The sequence below is a fragment of the Marmota monax genome, unplaced genomic scaffold, assembly GCF_021218885.2.
Source record: "Marmota monax isolate L192 unplaced genomic scaffold, Marmota_monax_Labrador192_F-V1.1 WCK01_AAM20220418_F8-fsc00133, whole genome shotgun sequence".
Classification (NCBI taxonomy): Eukaryota; Metazoa; Chordata; class Mammalia; order Rodentia; family Sciuridae; genus Marmota; species Marmota monax.
This window is the reverse complement of record NW_026694821.1, coordinates 913,874-935,073: the sequence shown is the minus strand read 5'-3', so window position 1 is coordinate 935,073 and position 21,200 is coordinate 913,874. Positions and strand designations below refer to the sequence as shown.

General features: G+C 41.6%; 1 protein-coding gene across 2 annotated transcripts in view; it reads left to right on the top strand.

The window, feature by feature from the left end:
- Jazf1 (JAZF zinc finger 1) overlaps window positions 1-21,200 on the top strand; it is a 328,417-nt gene that overhangs the window by 129,155 nt on the left and 178,062 nt on the right. The window lies entirely within an intron of this gene.

The following is a 21,200-nucleotide window of genomic DNA, read 5'->3' as shown; positions in this document are numbered from 1 at the left end:
GCTTATTGTACAGACCTGCTTAATTCTTCTTACCTAAACCAGATGAGAATATGACTCTGAAAACATGGAAGAGCTTACTTATCTATATAGGTACAAACCAAGTGCAGTGAAATATCAAAAGAATAAGACACCATGATTCTGTAACTTTAGGAAGGCAAGAATAGACCAATATTAGGAAATTGGTGTCATTCATTAATAATGTAACTTGCATAAAAGGCTAATACCCATTTGTTCATCTCCATATCTTATAAATATCAGAAGCAATGGTACATTAGTCTGTTTTCTGATTTATAAAAGGAAATCAAAGGCTGGGAATCTTATAGAGAAAAAAGGTTTATTTAGCTTTATAAGTAAAGAGGTTGGGCTGGGGTTGTGGCCCAGTGGTAGAGCACTTGCCTAGCATGTGTGAGGCACTGGGTTTGATTCTCAGCACCACATATAAGTAAATAAATGAATTAAAGGTCTAACAACAACTAAAAAAATTTAAAAAGAAAGAAAAGAAAGAGGTTTATTTAATTTGGAGGCTGAAACTCCAAGATTGAGTGACCCCATCTGTTTGGTCTCTGATGAAGATGTTACAGTTGATGACATTATAGTGGCAGGAGTGCTTACAGAAAGGATCACATGGTGAGACAGGAAGTCAGAGGGAGTCAGGGGCCAGGCTTGCTCTTCATAATAACTTGCTTTTGTGGGAAGTAACTGGGATTATGAGACAACTGGATTGATCTCTTCCTAGGAGAGTGTCCCAAATCATAGAACGCTGGGCCCCACCTCTTAAAGGGTCCACTGCCACAGTGAGACTCAAGCTTTCAGCACATGAACCTTTGGGGGACATAGACCTTTTCCAAACCTCAGCAAATGGATAAGAAACAATATTATAGAGTCCACAAGGTTGGCTTACCATTAGAATGCGAACCTACAAAAATGAGTGTTTTTTTCCCATATGATAGATAGCTCTAGCCATATATGCAATGTTATGGGAGAAAAAAGAATATCTTTCATAGTTGCATCATATTTTATAAAAATGCAACATTAAAATTAACCAAAAAAGAAAGCTATAGGAGACAAATGATGGAACTTTACTGAAGTACATGAAAAGAGATGTTGATAAAGGACATAGCATTTCACTCCCGGCTAGGAGCTCAGTACTGTAAAGTAAGTTCTCTTCAAATTAATCTAATACTTCTGTGCAATTCCAATGAAATCCTCATCAAACTTTTAAAAGCTTAAAAGGTTTCTTCTGAAGTTCATACAGAATAAGTCACCAAAACGGCCAAGAAATATTTTTAAGAAGAGAAATAGTTAGGGGATACTTGCCTTACCAGGTTTTAAAGCATGTTATGGAGAATCCATAAGTAGATCCATGCGTACATGAGAATTTAATATATGATAATGATAGCTTTCAGATCAGTCGGAAGGGATGGGCTGTGTAACATATAGTATTGAGTCAACTGGCAATCTCCTCAGGAAAATATATATATTTAGATCCCTAATTCATACCACATACTACATTTCCAATCTATTAAATGCTAGAAGGAAATAAAGTAATATATTTTTATAGTCAAGGAAAAGGCCTTTAAAACCATGACAAGAAGCCCCGAAGTCTTAAAATGTGTAGCATATTCAGTTTCATGAACGTATGGTGAAGGAAACTATAAACAAAATTAAAAGCAGGGATGGCCATCCAGGAGGAAATATGTGAGACATGTGTAACAGATAAAGGGTTAATATTCAGAATCCATAAGAGCTCCCACAAATCAGGAGGAGGAAGACAAAGAAATAGAAAAAAGTGTAGGGAGGGTAGAACAATCACACACACACACACACAAAAAAAAGGCTAACAGACATATCGGAATACCCTCAACTTCAATTATGATCAGGGAAAACAGCTATTGGATTTGCTGAAATTTAAAGTTATCAGAGGGTGTTAACTGTTTGGAGCAGTTAACATAGGAAAGGTGGAGAGGGCTTATGTTAGTCGAGTTTTAACTTCACATCTCTGGATGATTTTGTTCAATGGTTTACTTGTTTTCCACATTTAAAAAATTAGCAAATGCTAATTGGTAAGTTTTAAAGCTAATCGAATTTATTTTCTTTAAAACCTTTCTGACATCATCCATACCACCTTGCTCTTGTTCCTCTCCTAGCAATCCCAAGTCTACTCCTGGCACCAAACCCACAGGAGTTTCCTATCGTGGGTCTAATACCCCCCACCCCTGAGCTTTGAATAATCCAGAATAAATGAGTAGTGGTGGAGAGCTAGTTTAATCTCCACTCAGCACAGCTTTCCCTCCAGTATCCCTTAGAAAGGCTTGCTCTTCCTGGCAATTCCAATTCAGTAAGGTTGACTTGGGTGAGGGAAAAGGAAGCAGGCCAGAGACTCTCTGGAGAAAGCGTATTTGGGTTCCAAGGCACTCAGCCATTCAGTAGCATTTCTGTAGACACCCTCCTGCCTTCTGCCCACCTCCTGCCCCTCACCTTCTTTGAAGAAGTAAAGAAAATGAATTTCATTTGCACCCCCTTAATTTTCCTCTTGCTTCCTACCTCTCTCCTTCCTTCCTCCCTGCCCCTCAGGCTAGGCCCTGCTCTCCTGACTGCCTCCCCCCCACCTACCACCCCCATGGTCAAAATTTCTTAGCTTTTAGGGCTGAACTTCCTCCCGTTTGTTTTTCCAGTTACTGGAAGTGTTAGAGGAAAAGCTGAGGATAGCTGGCCGAGAGGACCCCCTCCAAATGGACTCTTCCATAAGGTTGGGTCAGCCCTCTACTCAAGTGTGATTGTAATGTCTGTTAATCTGTGTCCCCCACCCCCACCCCACCCGGCAATTAGTGCAGGCTCAAGACTTAAGAATTCTAAGAGGATTATAACCTTTTTCATTGTTCTGTCACACTGTTAGTATCACCAGTAAATGACATCGTTTTTCATTACTCTAGCTGCCTCCAGCCATAGATTCAGAAAGGTCAATTTTAATTAAAAACTAAAGAAAAATACATTTTGTGGGGTTTTTTTTCCCCTCCTTATAAGAGCAGGTTCTTAGCTCTCTTTGTAACTCCTGGTATCTTGCTGAACTTTCACAGAACAAGGACAGACTCTTAAAGGCTTTGGCTTATCACCTCATCAGCTGCTCCCCAGGGAGGGATGGGGAGTGCTCATCCCTGCACCTCCATCCACTGTGGGCCAACCCATCCCCCAGACCCACTGCACCCCAACAAATTAGCCGTCACACACATTTGGCAGACAAAATTGTGAGGTGATCATCTTTGTGCAGCTTCCATTTTGCAGAGAAACTGAGGACTGAAGGCTGTGCTCAGCACATCTGAGGTTCTCAGCAAGCTGGGTGTAGAGGCAGGAATGCAGAGGAGAGGAGGGTCCGGGGAAAGGGAGGAGGGGGACATCTGGACCCTCAGGATGACCTCAGAGCTTCACTTTCCTTGGTCTCTAGTGAGATTAAATCTATAAAAATGTAGTTTTTAAATTGAAGTAAGATCCGCATAACAGAATATTCACCATGTTATCCACTTTTAAAGTGTACCATTCAGTGTTCTTTAGTATATTCACCATGTTACACAACCATCTAATTCTGGAACAGTTTCAAAACCCCAGAAAGGAATAGTTTGCCCATGAAGCAGTCGATCTCTCTTCCCCCTCCCCAACCCTCTGGCTCTTGGCAAACACTGATCTGTTTTCTGCCTCAATGGACAGAGGCTGGATTTTTTTTCAAATAAGTGGAATCACACTCTATGTGACTTTTTGTGTCTTTTTCATTCATCATGATTCCAGTGTTCTCCCGTGCTGTAGCATACATTTCAACTTAGCTTATTTGCGTGGTTGAATAATATTCCTTTGTATGAATGTGCCACATTTTATTTATCCATTAATCTGCCAATGACATTGGATCCACTCTCTGTCTCTTATAGACAGTGCTGCTTGGAGCATGCCTGTACAAGTCTTTGTTTGAACAACTGTTTTTAATTCTCTTGGGTATATTCCTAGAAGTGGAATTGCCAGATGTATGATAATTGTAGGTTTAACTCTTTGAGGATCCGCCAGACCTGATTTCCACAAAGGCCATGTAATACTTTTTTTTTTATATATAATTTCTTTTTTTTTAAAATTTTTTATTGTTGGTTGTTCAAAACATTACATAGTTCTTAAATCAATGGATGTGTAACTGATGTGATTCTGCAATCTGTATATGGGGTAAAAATGGGAGTTCATAACCCGCTTGAATCAAAGCATGTAATACTTTTAAAGCAACATTTATTTCATGGTGTTTGGTAAAACAGACACCAGAATATGTCAGGCACTGGCCTTGAAAACACTATGACAAATGTAGATCAGCCCCCTTGCAAGGAAATGCTGGGTTGCACCTGTAGGCGGGGCGCAGGGCAGGGCAGTCCATGCTCTACCTATCAGTGAAGGTGACACTTGAGCCTGATGATGGCTGTGGTAGACAGACTCTCAATACCTAGAGTTCCTGTATCCAGAGGGCACATATCCTGGGTTGAGAGGGTTGATGGTCTCTGTGGACAGGCAGTCATCTTTTCTCAGCCGTCTGCTAGCCAGTTTGTGGGCTTCCTAGTTAGTTGTGCCAATCATGGCCTTCGTTTCTCAGCTTTACTTCTTCAAGTGAATTTTCCTACTGTGATCTGCATATCTCCCAGGGACACTCAGATCTCTTCCATCTCCCACAGCAGTTTCACATCCATCTTGTATTTTTGCAAGATCTGAATACCCTGGAAGACTGTCAGGTAGACAAAGCGCATACACTTAACCGAATACAAAGGAGGGCACACGAAACAAGACAACAGCATCCAGGATGGCTCTTGTTTTACTTCTTTTAACATAAAATTGAAGTTACTTTGTCTTTCCACTTTTGTTCCAGTCTTGGCTCCTCCCCAGCCTTACCCTAGTCTGAACTCCAGCCGCTGCCATTTCATAGGCTCTTTCTAAAAGGCACATTTGATCAAGGGGGAACTCCTTTGCCCTCATATCCCCCATCCCAGACTCAAAATTCTTCTGTGCTTCTCCATATCCTTCAGGGTAATTATCACATTCATGGCAGGAAGGAACCCTAAGGCCCTTCTGAATGGAACTGGCCAGTCTCCCCTCCCCTGCCTCTGCCTGACACAGGAAGCAGAGGGAGACATTTGTTCTCCCGACACCACTCAACCTTTCCTCCTTAGGTTACACAGTTGGCTGTTCCTCTGAAATGTTGTCTCCATCTCCCAGGTCTCTTAACCTAACTCCTGTTCATCCTTCAAAACCCATTGCTATATGGTTTTTCAGCATATTCTTCTCTTGATTATAATTGTTTACTTCTTTGCTTCCATAAAAGAACTGTCCCTTTCTGGTACCTAGGCCTTTATACTCTTTTAGGTTGATTCCACCATCTTTTGTTTTTTTTTTTTTTAAAAAAAGACATTTTTTAGTTGTAGATGGACACAATACCTTTATTTTATTTATTTCTTTTGATGTGGTTCTGAGAATCAAATCCAGTGCTTCACACGTGCTAAACCACAACTGCAGCCCCTGATTCCACCATTTTGAACTGGGCTTGAAAACATGATGTTTATGGAAAGGACTACACAGGGTGATCTCAATTCTTGGCACCTGCTGAGAGACTTTATTCCTCCTATAGGATGAGAGAAGAACTATTCCTTAGAAGTCAGACAGCTGTTAAGTGACTCCTTACCAGTTTCTCAGAGAACAGAGTCATAAGTAGCATTTATGGGTATGAGAAATATGAACTCTATTTCTGGAATATTCAAGATGAGTTTTGAGGCTGACTCTGTTGCCAGACAGCTGCATTATAGGGGACTTCTCCCCTCTGAATATTTGTTCGTAAGGAGTAAGGCGACCCTTTCCTTAGTGTTGGCAAGGAGACTCAGAATACAAGACTCTTGACCTTGGTATGTATTATCGTCACAATCTATAAATTCAAATAATCTGAAGTATGTAGGTCTTGCCCTGCTGACTGATGAAGTTCAGAACAAAAATTTCTTGGAAAGTGAAGAAGCACTGATGTTTTATGGGTTTCCGGAGGGCTGCATCATGGGAAGTCTATGTAGATGGATTTCTGGGCTGCCCCAGAAATTTGCACTTAAGTAAGATGTCTAGTTTCATTTTTCCCACATCTGCGTCGCCTTTTTAAAATAGTCTATACCAAATCCATCTAAATAAAAGCTCAGAGAATCCCAAGTAAGGAAGTGTAATTCTTGGGGGCAGTCTGACTTGGAAGGAAGGTAAGCTTTCCCCCCACCCCCCTAGCCAGCTTCAGCTCTCACACATTTTCATGTATGATCCCAGGCAGGACACACCAGTGTGCTCAGACATGCTGACGTTCACCAGTTTTTCATGCTGTGAGTCACAACCGAAAGTCTTTTGCTTTTAATTTCCTCAAACCACCCATTTTAAGTTTTTTAAAAATTCCACCACCTACACCTAGGGCACCCATTTATTTGTATTCTATGAAAGAATGTGTGCATTTGAGAGTGCACTGCATTAGCTACACAAGAGAAACCATCTGTGCGGTTTCCAAAAGGACTTTCTTTCTTAATAGAATGTTTTGTATCTTTGCCATATTGAATTCGAGGCATATTACATACTACCTAAGCTGAATATCTAAAGTGACTCATGGAATGAAGCCTGTTAGAAACCTGTGGACTTCTACCCAACATGGTTACCTGCATTCCTAAATTTCATTCAGAACCCTTCCCTTAACTCCAGCAGATCGTGTACTCATTGTAGTTTCTTGCTTTATCAAGCCATCCTTATAACTGGGCATGTAAAACACCATATGTCCAAAACACAACTCTGGATCCCCCTGACACACACCTATACCCACACACTTGCAACCCCTTCCTGCTCCTCTTCTGGACTTCCCAGGCTCAAGAAATTGCACCAGCACCTACTGCATGACTGGGATTCAGTGGCCCTTCCTGCTCCTAAACCTGGGGAGCTCATTCTTGTCTCCACACTGAGACACCAGTAGCTCTGTCTAACTGAAATGTTCACCCCCAGATCTTTTTTTTTGGTAAGCAGGGATTGAACCCAGCGGTGCTTAACCACTGAGCCACATCCCCAGGCCTTTTTATTTTTTATTTAGAGACAGGGTCTTGTTGAGTTGGTTAGAGCCTCATGATGCTGAGACTGGCTTTGAACTCATGATCCTCCTGCCTCAGCCTCCCGAGCTGCTGGGATTACATGCAGCACCACGCTCAGTTCACCCCCAGATCTTTGTGTGGCCAGCTCCTTGACACTAGACTTGACATGAGCTCTTCCTCCTCTTAGGAGTTCTCCCAAGCCCTTTCTATCATGTCACTCTTTTACTTTCTTGAGCTGCTTATCACTCTTGGATATTTTCTTATTTATTTGTTGTTATTTTCCCATCCAGTCTGTTAGGTATACAAGAACAGGGCCTTGCTTGCCCTGCTCAGAGCATTCCCTGGCACATAGCTGGCACTCAGCAGATATTCAAACAAGTGAATGAAAGAACAAATTAAATGAATCTAGCTCTAGGTGCCATTTTTAGGGAGAGTTGCAAGGACCCAAATATTATATAAAATTGAAGCATTCCTAATGGTTGCATTTGTTTTTAAGGAAATTAAGCTTTTTCTTTCATGTGTTAAAAATACCCTTTAATAATACTTTAGATTTGCATTATCTGGACTCTCAGCATTTTTTAATGTGTTGGAGTCTTCAGTTCGAGGACTTTCTGAAAGGCTAACTTTAATAACATCAGACCTGCCATTTCCACAGGGCTTAGAATAGATTCTAAAATGCCAGAGAAAATTAAATGCAAAAAAGCTCCAGTTAATTAATGTTTCAGAATAAATTAATGCTTTAGGTCTGACTGTAACTGACAAGAATAGTGAATTTCAAAAGTTAAAACTGCCACCCTTTCCACATGTCTGTATTTTGTGCTGTATTCAGTCATTCTAGTGATTTATCCCTTTGGGGAAGGGGCGGGGAGACATACATATTGAATTTTTAAATTAAAACAAGAAAAAATAATTGCACTGATTATTCCTGGCGGATGTGTGTGTGTGTGGGGGGGGTAGCATTTCTTATAACTCTTTTAGCTATGTGACAATTCCCAAATTCCCATAGTTGGAAACTTATCTTTGTCCCCAAGATGCTGAGAAGAAAGTTAACATTTATGTGTCTAGGATGTGTCTAGGAACTGTCTTGGCTTACTTTATATATCTCAGTAAATCAATTCTAGAGTATTGGTGTGTGCTTGGGAATGGGGGGTGTAAGTTCTTGTCTTATCTGATCAATTTTTTTTTGTCCTTAGATCTTCTACTCTAAAAAAGAATTCCCCAAAACTTGTGATAATTCTTTCTTTTTCTTCTTCCTTTCTTATCACTTCCTGAGGCTGTTCCCCCAATCTAAAGATTATTTATCTCAAGGAAAATTGTGAAGTAATGAGATGATTGTGTGAGTGTATTCCCAATACAGCACCTGATACTGGAGCATTTTTACAAGCACTAGAATGTTCTTGGAGGATTTCTGTACTAAGGAGGACTAGATAAACCTCTGGGGTCCCTTTAAAACCTGAGACTCTTGGAGTCTGGCGTTCCATATACTAAACAATCTCAAATCTTTTGAAATTAAGCATGTTCTGTCTCCACCTTACCAGAGTTTGTTAATTTGTTAACACAAATATCTCAACATGGAGATCTACCCTGAGCAGTCATAAATATGATCTGTTTATATTCTGCTTTATTCAACAAAAAGAAGTTGAGGTAAAAATAAAAAGTACAATAATTAACCCTCATGGAAAACATTTGGTTTTTCTGGTTTTTCCAAATTGTTTTTCACATATTACTGTAAGCGTACTAAGTGTAGACAATTTAGGCTTAATACTCACTGACCAATAGATATGTTCAGTACGTCCTTTGCTTTAAACAATTTTTTGTTGTTGTGGTGGTTTCTTACTTTCTTATAAAATCATGTGGGAAGGATAAGCCACAGGTAGTCTGGAATTCTGTCTGTTTGAGCTCTGGCTTTCAGTTAATCATGGATTTACTGGAGTTATGGGATATGTGCATTTCTTTTTTTTTTTTTTTGGAATTTTAGTTATATGATATGTGCAAATAACTCTTAGGAACAGAGTTTCAAACACTGAATGTTCTTAAGAAATAACACTATTATACAAAGCAGATGTTAAGCAGTTTTTTTTTTAAAGATTGTCTTCATTATTTATAAATACTTGAAAGAAGACAACAAATTCACCAGTAGAATTTTTATCTTTTCCTCCCTTCCTTCCTTTATCTAGTCCAGTTATGTAAACAAAATTATATGAATCATTTGCTTACAAGTTCAAGTCTACATTAGATTTATAGTGTCAGAATCATAAACTCTGAAAAATGTGCTTGTATCTATGAGATGTACTAACACTAGCCTGTAAGAAGCTGTTCTTGAGATGCTGTGTAGCAAGGGTTCTTACTTATGTTAAGTCTGTTGGTATGTTTATAAGGACAGCTGCAAGATTTTGGGTGAGCTTGTTTTGGGCCAAGTAAATGAAACATGGACACAAACAACATTAGTCATTCATCTGAAAGAAAACAAACTACATATAAACTTCAGGGGAAATGACTGTGGCCTTGAACTATCTAGGTACACAATCTCCACTGTGTGGAAAACTCATCCTCCCCTGTTCTTTGTATAGTATTATGTTGCCATATTTATGTTGGCGTTGGGTATTTTTCCTTCTCTCTTAAGTACCACTTGTGACAATTACAACCTGAATTTCGTGCTTTTTTTCTACTGAAAGAACAATAACTTTCTATTTTTCTTATTTACAATTGAGACATCTGAACTGGGAGTTCCAAAATCACCCTGTCTGCTCCTAAAAGCCATTTGTACGTACATGTGACTAGAGGAGAGAAAAGGGAGCTCTAGGTAGGAGTTGTAGGGGTGCATTCTGTCAGGAGATGCCTGTAACAATTTGTGCCAGCCATAAATGGAGTGAACCACCTCAGCAGACATTTCACATTGCTGGAGATGTCCCAGATGGTTTGTAAGATTTGAACAAGGAAACCTCCCCATCCTACCCAATTCTGAATACAGTATGATCCTGTGAGTTGGAATTTAGTGGGAACCTGTAAATAAGAATTTAGAAAGGATTTGCCTTGACCAAGTGTGTCATACCTGAGCCCAGTTTTTAATGGAATTGAGATAAAGGAACAGATACATGCAAGTAGAACTGGAAAATCCATTCCCTTCCTTCCAGATGAAAAAACAGATTCTGAGAAGTGAAATGATCGTTCCACAGCCGCATAGCTAGTCACTGGATCTGAGAATAAGAACTCAGACCTCATGACCCATCCCTCCACTTTTATCTCACACAGGCCCCTCTTTCCCTGAGACATTTTCAAAATGTTTTATATGATTCTTCAAACTTCACCATGGTTAAAATGAGGCCTGCTAAGCTCTTATAATGCCTCGTAGCCCAATCATTAAAGGATTGCTTGAGAATTACATTAAAATAGGCTTGATTGGTCCTGTCTGGAAAACTGAAAAATAAGACAAAGTGACTGTTTTAAGTATGCAGATCTCTTGGATGCATTCCGTAAATGTCTCTGCTTCTGCACATTATTGCTAAGGATACTTGCAAGAAAACATTGACTTGTGTTCTGAGTACATCCATTCTTGCTGCTTTTTTGTCTCCTACAGTCATAATTATCTGTTTTCAACCAGAGGTGGACAGAGGTTAAGCAGGGTCTGCATGTACCTAAATAAACTCCAAACAGATTGGTTTTCTCGGCACTCAAGAATGGGTTTGCTCTGCCATCTGTCCTTGTCTCACTGGTCCAGAATTTTCCTAAAGTACCCTGAGCCAGTGAACTGTGCCCATTGGAGAGTGGGAAAGTAGACAGCAAGTGTGCGCTGGCATCAGCTGCACCTCCAAGTAGTTCTTTCTGTAGGTGCAGATGATGTGCATACAAGGGTGACTAGTGCTCCCTCTCTTCTATGTATATTTCTTCCAGGTGCTTCTCTCCATCCCTGATTATACTTTCCCACCCTCTCCAGGAACCCAGCCTGGTCCCCAGCATCCCATGCCATGCAGTGCTGAAGGTTAGAAATCTCTAGGTGTGTAACAAAAGGGGTAGAAGTCCCTAGCCCATGCTGGCAAGGAAGCTCCCCTTTTCTCTCCATTTGGCACAAGTTTTGGGGATGTGTTCTCCAGAGATGATCCTGCTTTCTCTGAACAGTATGTGAGTTTGACAGAAGGCTCCCTGTGTCCAAAGCCACATTGCAATGGGGCCACACTATCAACCACTTGTTGTCTCCACAAAATATTTGAGGACTCTGACAGCAGATGAAGAATGAGCAAGAAACAACTTTATGCAACTGGTATTCTTGAATTATATGAATGTCCTGATAATGGTGTAAAACCTAATAAAAAATTTCACAACAGGAGTCAGCTGAATCTCAGTTTGTTACTGTGTCAGTGGTGGTTAGTAAGTATTTTACCAAGCCCACTCTAACCAGAAATTCATTTCTGGCAGGGCTGCCATCCCAGCGCTTTAGTATATAGTGGACTCATAATTATTGCAAAGCGTCAAATGACTGCTTTAGGAAGGTGTTATTTAGTTTTATTTCCCCCACAGTCCATGCAGTAGTTCATCAAGACAAAAAACTAGTGTAATTTACTTGGTGAAGTTGCCAGGGCTCAGCAATCACCTTCACACACAGAGGCCTGAGCTACTACCCAAGCTGACTTTATGACACGCTATAAGAAGAAAGATGGGCTTGCTGCTTGACTGTCACAGAGGCACCAGCTACAGAGGTTATATTTGGCAGCTGCACCTCATGTTCTCTCCTCTCTTTATTTTCATTTGTTTATTGTCACACATGTATGTGGTCTATGCTCAGGGTTTCAGTTGCTGTCACCTTAAGAACTGAAATTGAGAATTTTCCAGATTGGTAATTGAAAGCATGGGTGGGTTTGAAAAACCAGAAAGAAACTTTATCAGGTAAAATTTCTGATTTACATTTTTCCATTCTGGGTGCTCCCTACTGAGTCCCTGATAACAATTTCTAAACATGTCTCTCTGCCCTTTATCCTCCATCAGGCTCCTCCTGCCCTTCCCTTCCCCCAAATCAAGCAAGGAACAAGGAGCATCTGTCCTGCACTCAGCATTTAGGCAGGGAAATGTCACATCTTCACTGAGTGGCTCGTTTGCCTTTAGGAATTTGTTATTCTCTCATAAAACATTTTTTGAAAAGAATTTTGGTGGTGCTCTTTTTAATCCCTTAAATTCCTCATTTTTCTCTTGCTTTTTTATTTACTTGAGATTAATGCCACCCTGACCTCTTTCAACTCTTCAACAGATAAATAGGGCCTGTCTCTACATCCCTGTAGAACACAGCTACCCCAGGAAGTAGTGGTTCCAACTCCAGATCCTCCACTCTGAGTTGTAAGTTGCCCTACCTTACTTCCAGGATGATATTTCATTAGCACACACACTAGAAAACAAAACAAAACAAAACACTCTGTTTGCAGAGACCATGGCATATTTACCTGTCATTCAATAACAAACTCCTTTCTGAGCAATTAGGGAAACAGGAGGAGGATGGCGTATTTGTGCATTTTCTAGAAAGATCATGGCATTTGAATTCAAAGACTTCGGTTCAGATTCCAACAGCCACACAGCTGGGTATGAGAGTATAGAAAAGACACACAGTTTGTCTGCTATTTTTTCATCTCTGTATAAAAGAGAAATCTGTCTCTTTTGTAAAATCTTTCTGGAAGGAAATAGGATTAAGAATGGGTATAATGAGAATATCTTCCATACAGGAGCATTGTAGATTCCATACAGGAATATTGTAGATATGAAGTTGAGAATTTTAAATACTACACTATATAAATACACTCTGTGTAGGTTATTTTCTTTCAAATTTCATTTTTCATTTTTAACTCTAAGGCTGCTTATAAACATTCAAAATAACAAATAAGTATATCCTTTTACTTACCTGATCACAAAAGAAACCAAAAAGACATTTTTGTGTTTCAGAATGATGTTCTTCCTGATATTTGTCTTAAAGGCAGTGGGGCACCTGGTGGACAATCTTCTAGGTCTTGGCCCAGAGGAGCAAAAACCATCTTAACCTTATATATTGATAAGTTTGTTGAATCGAATCACTTAAATTAGGTTCCATTTATACGTGTGGGGGGGGTGGGTGTGTGCACATGCGCACGTGTGTGTGTGTGTGTGTGTGTGTGTTGTTTTGGAGCAGAACATAAAACCATTTGAAATGTAAATTGTGATGATTTATTTCCAAAAGCTAAGATAGGTATTTTGTATATTGGAGAGGTATTGGTGTTCTGTATGCATCAGGGGAAGCTATTTGAAAAAGAATTAAAAGTTTCCATATAGTGCCATAGTTTTAAATTTGGAAAATAGTGGCTTCTTCAGAATCAGAAAGAAAAAGAGGAAAATTATTGCTGTGTGGCATTTGAAAGAAAAGAGGAGTTTCTGGCAAACTCACAAGACACCATTGATGCACATAGCTGGTGTGCTTGGCTTTTATCAGCAGCAGGTGCCCTGTGGTCACATTACAGTGATTCTTCAAATCCCAGGTTCTTAGCCCTCAGTGCTCATCAGTAAGATGTCCTCTCCTCAGAAGATTCTGGGGCCTGGAGAGGTCCATAGAAGCAGCCCCAGCAGTCCCTTGGCCCCACCAGTTTGGGGTCCTAGTGTGTCTCATGTATAATCAAAGCCACTGTCTACTGCCCTCTCAGCCCCGCCGCCATCATCCTCTGCCATTTTACTAGTCTAACACTTCTAGTCTCCATGCACTCTGCACATCAGGCTCTGCATCTCTGCTCTTCCTTTTCGATTCTTTGGAAAAGGTTTCACTTTTGTGAACTTTGATGCCATAATGGATGGTCCATGCCAGTGACCGCACAGTCTCCTCATTTTCATGTGAGTGAGCAATTCATTAACTGAATATCAAGCACTTCATTAGGTTCTAGGTGTAAAGATGAAAAAGAGGTCTTACCCTGTAGTTTGTTTAAGTAATACTACCTGCACCTGGTTAATTTCAACTTGCAAGGTGCATTAACAATATCTTGAGAAAAAAAAAGGTGAAGGAGTGAAGGACCAAGGAGACATTCTTAAGCACATACCTGGGTCTCAGGATGCCTGATGCCTTAGCATCGTTGCAGGGAGCTGAAAAGGGCTGGACCTGAGGTGGGAGGAGTGAGAGATACAGAGGGAGTCCGTAGCATATGTGTGGGGAGGACATTCCAGTCAAGAACAGACCTTTGTGATAATGCTGCCTCCGTGCCTGTCCTGCCCCTTGTCTGCTTGTGAAGTCTCTCCTGAGCCAGACTCATGGGAACTCCAGCATGTGGAGCTTCCAGGCTTCCTGTGAATCGACCCTCAGACCTAGTTTGAAAGGCATGAGGCACAGAGGCCATTAGGGACATCCCCGCCTGGACTCTAAACATACGGGTCAAGTTCTCCTTAAAGTGAAGATAAGGTTTCATCTATCACAAACAGAAGAGCCATCTGATCTAGTGAGTGAGAGAGTGGGTTTGACTCTCTTAAGCTGTCACTCCCTCTAGCAGAGTGAAAAATGCTGTTTACCCACATGCCAGAGCAGAGATGGCCTCCAGAGAGGCACAGCTGCATTTTTTTTTCTTTAACTCCCAAACTATAAGATGTACTTATTGTCTGCGATTCTTACAAAGAATGCCCAATAACTTTCTTTAAATTATTGATTTCTACCTTGCAGGTCTGTTTAGTTCTTAATCTCTTTCAGAGACTGTGTGTTTTCTTTCTTTGGTTTTATATCCAAAATGCGGAGAGTGTATTTATTCTTATGGAGAATTTGCAGTGCCCATTTGCAGGTTGGAGAAGAGGGAAAGGGGAAGGGAAACACCATGTAATTGATAGCACTTTTCCTATTTTTGTGTATCCAGAATAAGCTTTTGGAAACTTAGGCCTTGCTACTTCTAGAACTTACTTTTAGAGTTGTTGTAAAGATTAGAAAGAGAATCAGCCCCTCATCTTCACATCTGGATGTGTGAGGCCCTTCACCCTATTCTCAGGAAAACAAAGCTTCCCACCTGTGAAAAGAACTAGGTCCTCATTCTGACCCATAGCAAGTGCCATGGGACAAAGCTGAGAGACCTGCATCGGCCCAGAGTCTTTATCACACAGAAACCCGTTTTCTAAGGGGGAAATTATACATACGCAAACACGCACTCTCGGTGGGCTCTGCAGGATGGTGCTGCATCACTAACACACTAGTGTCACTAGCCATATTCTGCCTTCTGCTTCCCATCCTCAGGCACTGAGGCCCCAAGAACTTGGCCTGGGAGGTGATGGGGGCTTCCCACAAGATGCCTTTTTTATTCTCCCTGTCTTCTCAGCATCCAGCCTCCCTGCATGCCAACGCTTTTTGTAAATATTCACTGCGTGGACTGACAGGTGGGAATGGCCATCATGAAGAGCCTGCCTGGCCCCCACTTCTTCCCCCTTTCCCTAAGGTCTAAAAAAGACCTAAGGAGACTAAAAGAAAGGGTGGAAGGCAGCCGGGTTGCGCCTGGAGTAGGTGTCTTCAGAGACCTAGAGGGCTCAGAACCTCACCTATGGGAAGGGTCATAGGAAATGTTTTCATTAAGTCCATACAAATACTCTTCATGTGTAGCAACCAAGCATTGCCAAGAGTAGGTAGTTTGGGTAATTGATGGGGTGCCTGTGAACTCTGGTTACTTTTAATGGCAGCTGTGCCCTTATTGGTATGAATCATAACACAAAAATGAAAATGATGAATATATTCATCTGAGTACATCATAAGAAGGTTTGTCTTCTTCATGCTGGGGCAGTTAGGTCAAGCCTGACAATCTTAGTAAATGTTTATGAAATTCTTTTGGTGGAGACCAAAATAGAAATCAAAACTTTTATTATCTTCTCCCCCTAAACCCAGAGACAGAGAGACATTATTTAAAGTTTAAGTTTCAAACCAACACAAAGATAAATAAAAACTATTTCAAAGTCAAGATGGTAACTGACGACCTGTATTTTCCTTTATAAATAGCAGAAGGGTTCATAGTAACTCATGCACTGATTTTTTAGTAGTGCAAGTCTCAAGCTGACAAATAGATAAAGCAAAGTTTACAAAATCTTCCCTGTTCCCTTCCAAACGGCTCTAAGCCAAAACTTGAAAGGGCCCACAGCCTGACTTCTGCAGAGTTATCCATAACAAGCCACACTTACCTTGGGGGCTTGACCCGCAGGAGGCATCGGCTACTCTCAAGGAGACTCTGCTGTATCTGGTGTAGTTTCAGAAAGCTCTACCACTGGAATAGCCAGACCAATGTTGTCCAAGTCTCCCTTTTGGAAGTGAACATGGCTGCAGAAACATGTTAGTTGTACAAGACATTTAAAACTGTTTATCTCCTACTCCTGTCCGCATTGATTTGTTTGTATTCCGTGCCTGCCTTCTATAAGCCTATAAAATTTTGCTGCATTACAGTCAGGGCCGAGGCTGCCTTCCATATCTGTATATTTAAACAGAATACTCCCTTTTAGTTCTTTCAAAACACATCCCTCCAGCGCTTGCCCCTTCAGGGGGTCTCGCTCCTTCTCATCTGCTCAGATCTACAGCTAGAGAGGCACAGCCTGCAGTCTGTCCTGGTTCTCAGAATCTCATCAGCTCATGGTGCTTTTCTGCTCACACAGTGGAGTCAGTCTATATTATTGACTCTTTCCATTTGGGGTGGGGGGTAGTTTAGAAAGGCTGCTTTAAACTCCATACCCCTGAGGCCTGTGTTTCCTCTAGTAAGTCCTCTACCCCATACCAGTGCCCAACTCTTTAGTCTGAACCTTCCCCATTATTCCTACCATTTAATTTTCCCCCAGAAATGAACCACCTTCCTTACCTGGAGACTGACTGTACAATTCTCCATCTTACCAGCAAACTTGGTTCTGAGCATTTGAAATGCAAAGAACAATAGTAACATTGCTTTTAAAAAAATAAAGCTTTTAAAAAATAGTTGGCTTATAAAATACAAGAACTAAGCAAGAGTGGAAATTATGTCATCTATATTTTAGTTGCCGTGAATATTTAATATAGTTCTCATTTTACATGGAACATCACTTCCTACGAGTGCCACAGATTTCCCTCTGTTGCCTTATATTTTCTGCTTACGTCTTCCCATGTTCAGCAGTGTTTTAACCTACTGCCCATCTGTTTAGGATCATGGGTGTTAGCAGCTTCCTTTGTAGTAATTTCCCACATGATTCCACTGTGTTTGATGACTCGTTCAACAGGGGATTTTTAGGGCACAAACTTTTCATCTGTTAGCCATTCCTCACAAGGAACAAAGTGTGGTGGTCAGGCCGTCTCTCTTGATTCCACTGTCTCAGCCTCACTCTGTGTCTTTCATTCTTAAGATATTTCAAAAACTTCAACCAGAGTCTTCTGAGTAAAACATTACCATCTTATTTAATGGTCCTACATAAAAGTGAATTGTGGATTTCTTAAGAAGTAGCTTTGTCTTGGCAGAATGTCGCCAGAGTGAGTCCTGTGCTGGGAACCCTTTTCCTCCCCGGGGGCCATCCTCTAAGAAGGGTTTGGCACAGGCCCTTGAACCACTCCAGCCTTTGGCAGTGAAAATGTGCATGGAAGATACATCAGGAACGTGGCCATGAACAAGACGAGTCTGTACCATTTCGCTGTAAGTTAGGTATATTGTGTAAACTCTGCAAAGTAATTTTTCTCTTAGTATGAAAGAATAAGGAAATTTAAGAAATGCATAGGGGTTTCTATTTCCAAATATGAAATTGTTATTCTTAAATTTAAATTTTCCACTTTAATTTTAATAAGTAAAAAAAAAAAGTTTTTATCAGTCTCTTCCCAATTAGAAGGAAAAATCCATCATGGTAAGGATTTTTGCCTGTATTTTGAATTCGCTTCTCTATCCCATCACTCTGAACAGTAACTAGCATTAAATAGACACTCGGTACCTATTTGTTGGATGAATGAATGAACGCCTAATACTATTCACCAATACTTAGTAGAGTTGTTAAGGCAAAGGAGACATTCCAAAAGGGATGCCAAATTCAATTATTATTCAATCCAGTTAAATACACCAAGACATTTTTAACCTTTATTTGCAAGTTCTATGTGGAGATCATTGTGAATCCATGCCTGAGGGACATTACCTCCTATGTGGCCAGAAGTTGGAGTGGGCAGAATGGAGAGGTGGTAGAGAAGAAATTTGTAACTCTGTTAACATGGCGTTTAGTAAACTAAAGAGATACAAGAGGCTAGACATAGTACTGGATCTACATGACCCTTAAGAAAGCTGTGGTGTGGTTTGTGTGATTTTGCAAAGTAACAACAATGTGGTTGAATTAAGTTCACAGATAATATTCACGTGAACTTCTTGATTTTGATAATTCTCAAAATCCTCTTTGGTAGTTTTAGTGAATAGTTGTTTTAGCGTACCTCTAACCTTTCTGGGAGGTAGCAACGGACAGCAACACACCCAAAGGTCTTAAAGAAGAGGAGGAGGTGATGACTACTTGGTGACTTCCGTTTGTCTGAGTAGCATTGCTTTGTGGAGGATACATGGTTGTTTCCTAGTGGACCAAGCCTATTTTGATGAAAACACTTAAAGAAACTTTGCAGTTCCAGAAAACACATTTTCAAATCAAACAATTAGGAATACAGAGAGCAAGCAAAACGCTTTGCAATATCTTTGCAATCACCTGGGTTTTGTAATGCACTAGGCTCAACTGGGATACAAAGCCCTCCAAGAACGGATTCATCTGCTCTTTTGAGCTAGTTTAAGGAAGGGCTGATTGTTCCGCCTTCCCCATCCTGGGCCACAGAGCAGGGAGAGCAAGGAGGCTCGGGGCTGAAGCCCAGCCTCCCTACAGCTACTTGTGTTGCCTTGGATGAGTCCTTTGCCTCGCTGAACCTTTTTATCCTTGGCTGTTTTTGTGCAGGGGGGTGGTGTGGGTTAACTCAGATGGTGCAAGTCCAGAGCCTGAGTAGACAGGGCTGAGACCTCTCTGTGCCCCCCCCCAGCTGTACTTATTAACCTATTGTCCATGTGCTCCAGGCACATGGGCATCCCCCGTGAGCCAGCTCTCCCCACGTGCTCAACCTGCATTCTCATCTCTCTGCGTTTAAGAAGCCCTGGCGCAGAGTCTTCATGAAGTGGTTCCCAGACTTTGGCATTTCATGAGACAGTAAAATTTTACCAAAAAACTTTATCAATTGTTGATACTCTTTATTTTGCCAATTAAAGAATACACATATATAAAATATATACACACACACATGCACACACACCCTGTCAAACGTCATTTCACAAAAGGAAGGCTATTTTAATGCCAAAAGAGGCATCACCTGAAGTCAAGGACTGTCCTTATCAACATTCTGTCTTCTGTCAGAGATCAAAAACAGGCCAGGGGCTGGCATGGAGGAGCCGCTTTTTCCTAATACCCAGGGAACCATTTTTTTCTCACTGGTGGAAGGAAACCACCCTGCCCCACTTGGGGCAGGCAGGGTATGGGGCTGGAGCTGGGGCTGGGGCTGGCCTTGGGCCTGTCTGTCCAGCCTGTTTCTCCGGGGACAGGAGGAGGGGGCCTCACCCGTCCTGACAAGCCGGCTCAGCTGTTACCATTTAGGGGCCTGATTCTGTGGTGAGCCTACAGCTTGGAGCCCTAAATGCCCATAAATTAAAGAGGCTGTTTTTAAACATGGGTAATGGAAAAAGACACACTGGCAAATAGAAGGGAAGGTGTGAAGCCCACTCAGGGCAGCAAATCAAATCAGCCTCTGACCTGGTGCAGTGGAAAACTAAGGTGAGGGGCAAGAGTGGATTTTGCAGCTTCAATCACCCTGTGGACCTCACTTTCAGCCACAATCCATCCACTCAGGGCTGGGGGTTTTGGGAAGACTGCATTTGGTTTTGTGCTGCTGCACAAGCATTTAGTGAGCAACGACAAGGGAAGAGTTCTATGATGGGGCAAGGTATGGGACCTTCAAACTCTGGCCAGTCTCTCTTTTTACGAATCCCAAAATTTCAAAGGCCATTTATGTTTGTACATTTGAAAACACAAAATGGCATTTGCGTGGTACTTTAAATAGTTAGATTGGTGATACCACACTGTTGGCCGGACACGCTATGGATATCTCATGATGAGCACACTGGGGGAGCAGGCGATTCAAAATACATCTCACGGTGGATGTTAGTGGCACTCTGATGGGAGCCAATATGGGCTCAAAAACAGGTATCACTGGGTGGCCATTGCCAGGGGCTGTCAATTTGGTGCCCAAATCATTGAGAGTTTTTGTATCCACAGTGCATTTTGGCGGGGGGGGGGGTGTACCAGAGATTGAACTCAACCACTGAGCCACATCCCCAGCCCTGTTTTGTATTTTATTTAGAGATAGGGTCTCACTGAGTTGCTTAACACCTCACTTTTACTAAAGCTGGCTTTGAACTCCTGATCCTCTTGCCTCAGCCTCCCAAGCCACTGTGCCATTATGCCCAGCTTGTATTCTCTCTTATTCTTAGATTGCTCTTTGGGGAGAACATTCCCTAGGCCCTAGGCCAAGGTGTAGTAGGAGAAGCAGTTCTGCCCGACTCCCAGGTTACAGCAACCGTGTAGGCCACTCTGTGTATTTGGGAAGAACTCCTTTTGTAGTTTTTCTTCCCTTAGGTCATTTTTCCCGAGATTGATCTTTAGGTGCCTCTTTTGCACGAGGATAAGGTCATAAGCCTATGGGCCAGACCCAGCAGGGCTTCTAGATTTACTGTAATTTAGGCCTTAAGCTTTGAAAGTAAAGTTACTCCTCTTGACCAGAGTGACCACAAGTTCTGAGTTGCCTTCGCTCGGCCTGGTTTACGTGTTTGTCTCTGTGTAATTATGAATAGCTCCCCATTCACTCCCAGGTGTGCCAGTGGTTTGGATAATAAATTATATGGTCTTCCCACTTATGATTCACTGGTGTGTAACCCACCTGATATACCAGCCTGGTGGAGTTTTGTGCCAAGCTTCAGGATAACAGCGAGCACTTGGCTAGAGTAACCCAGCTCCACACCACCTCTCATGAACCTGCAACCGCTATAGAAGGCCGGCTAGCACACAGGGTTTCAGAAGCCCAGCCAAGGATGTGTCCATCTTGCAGCAGTCCAGCATCTGGTATGGTGAGGG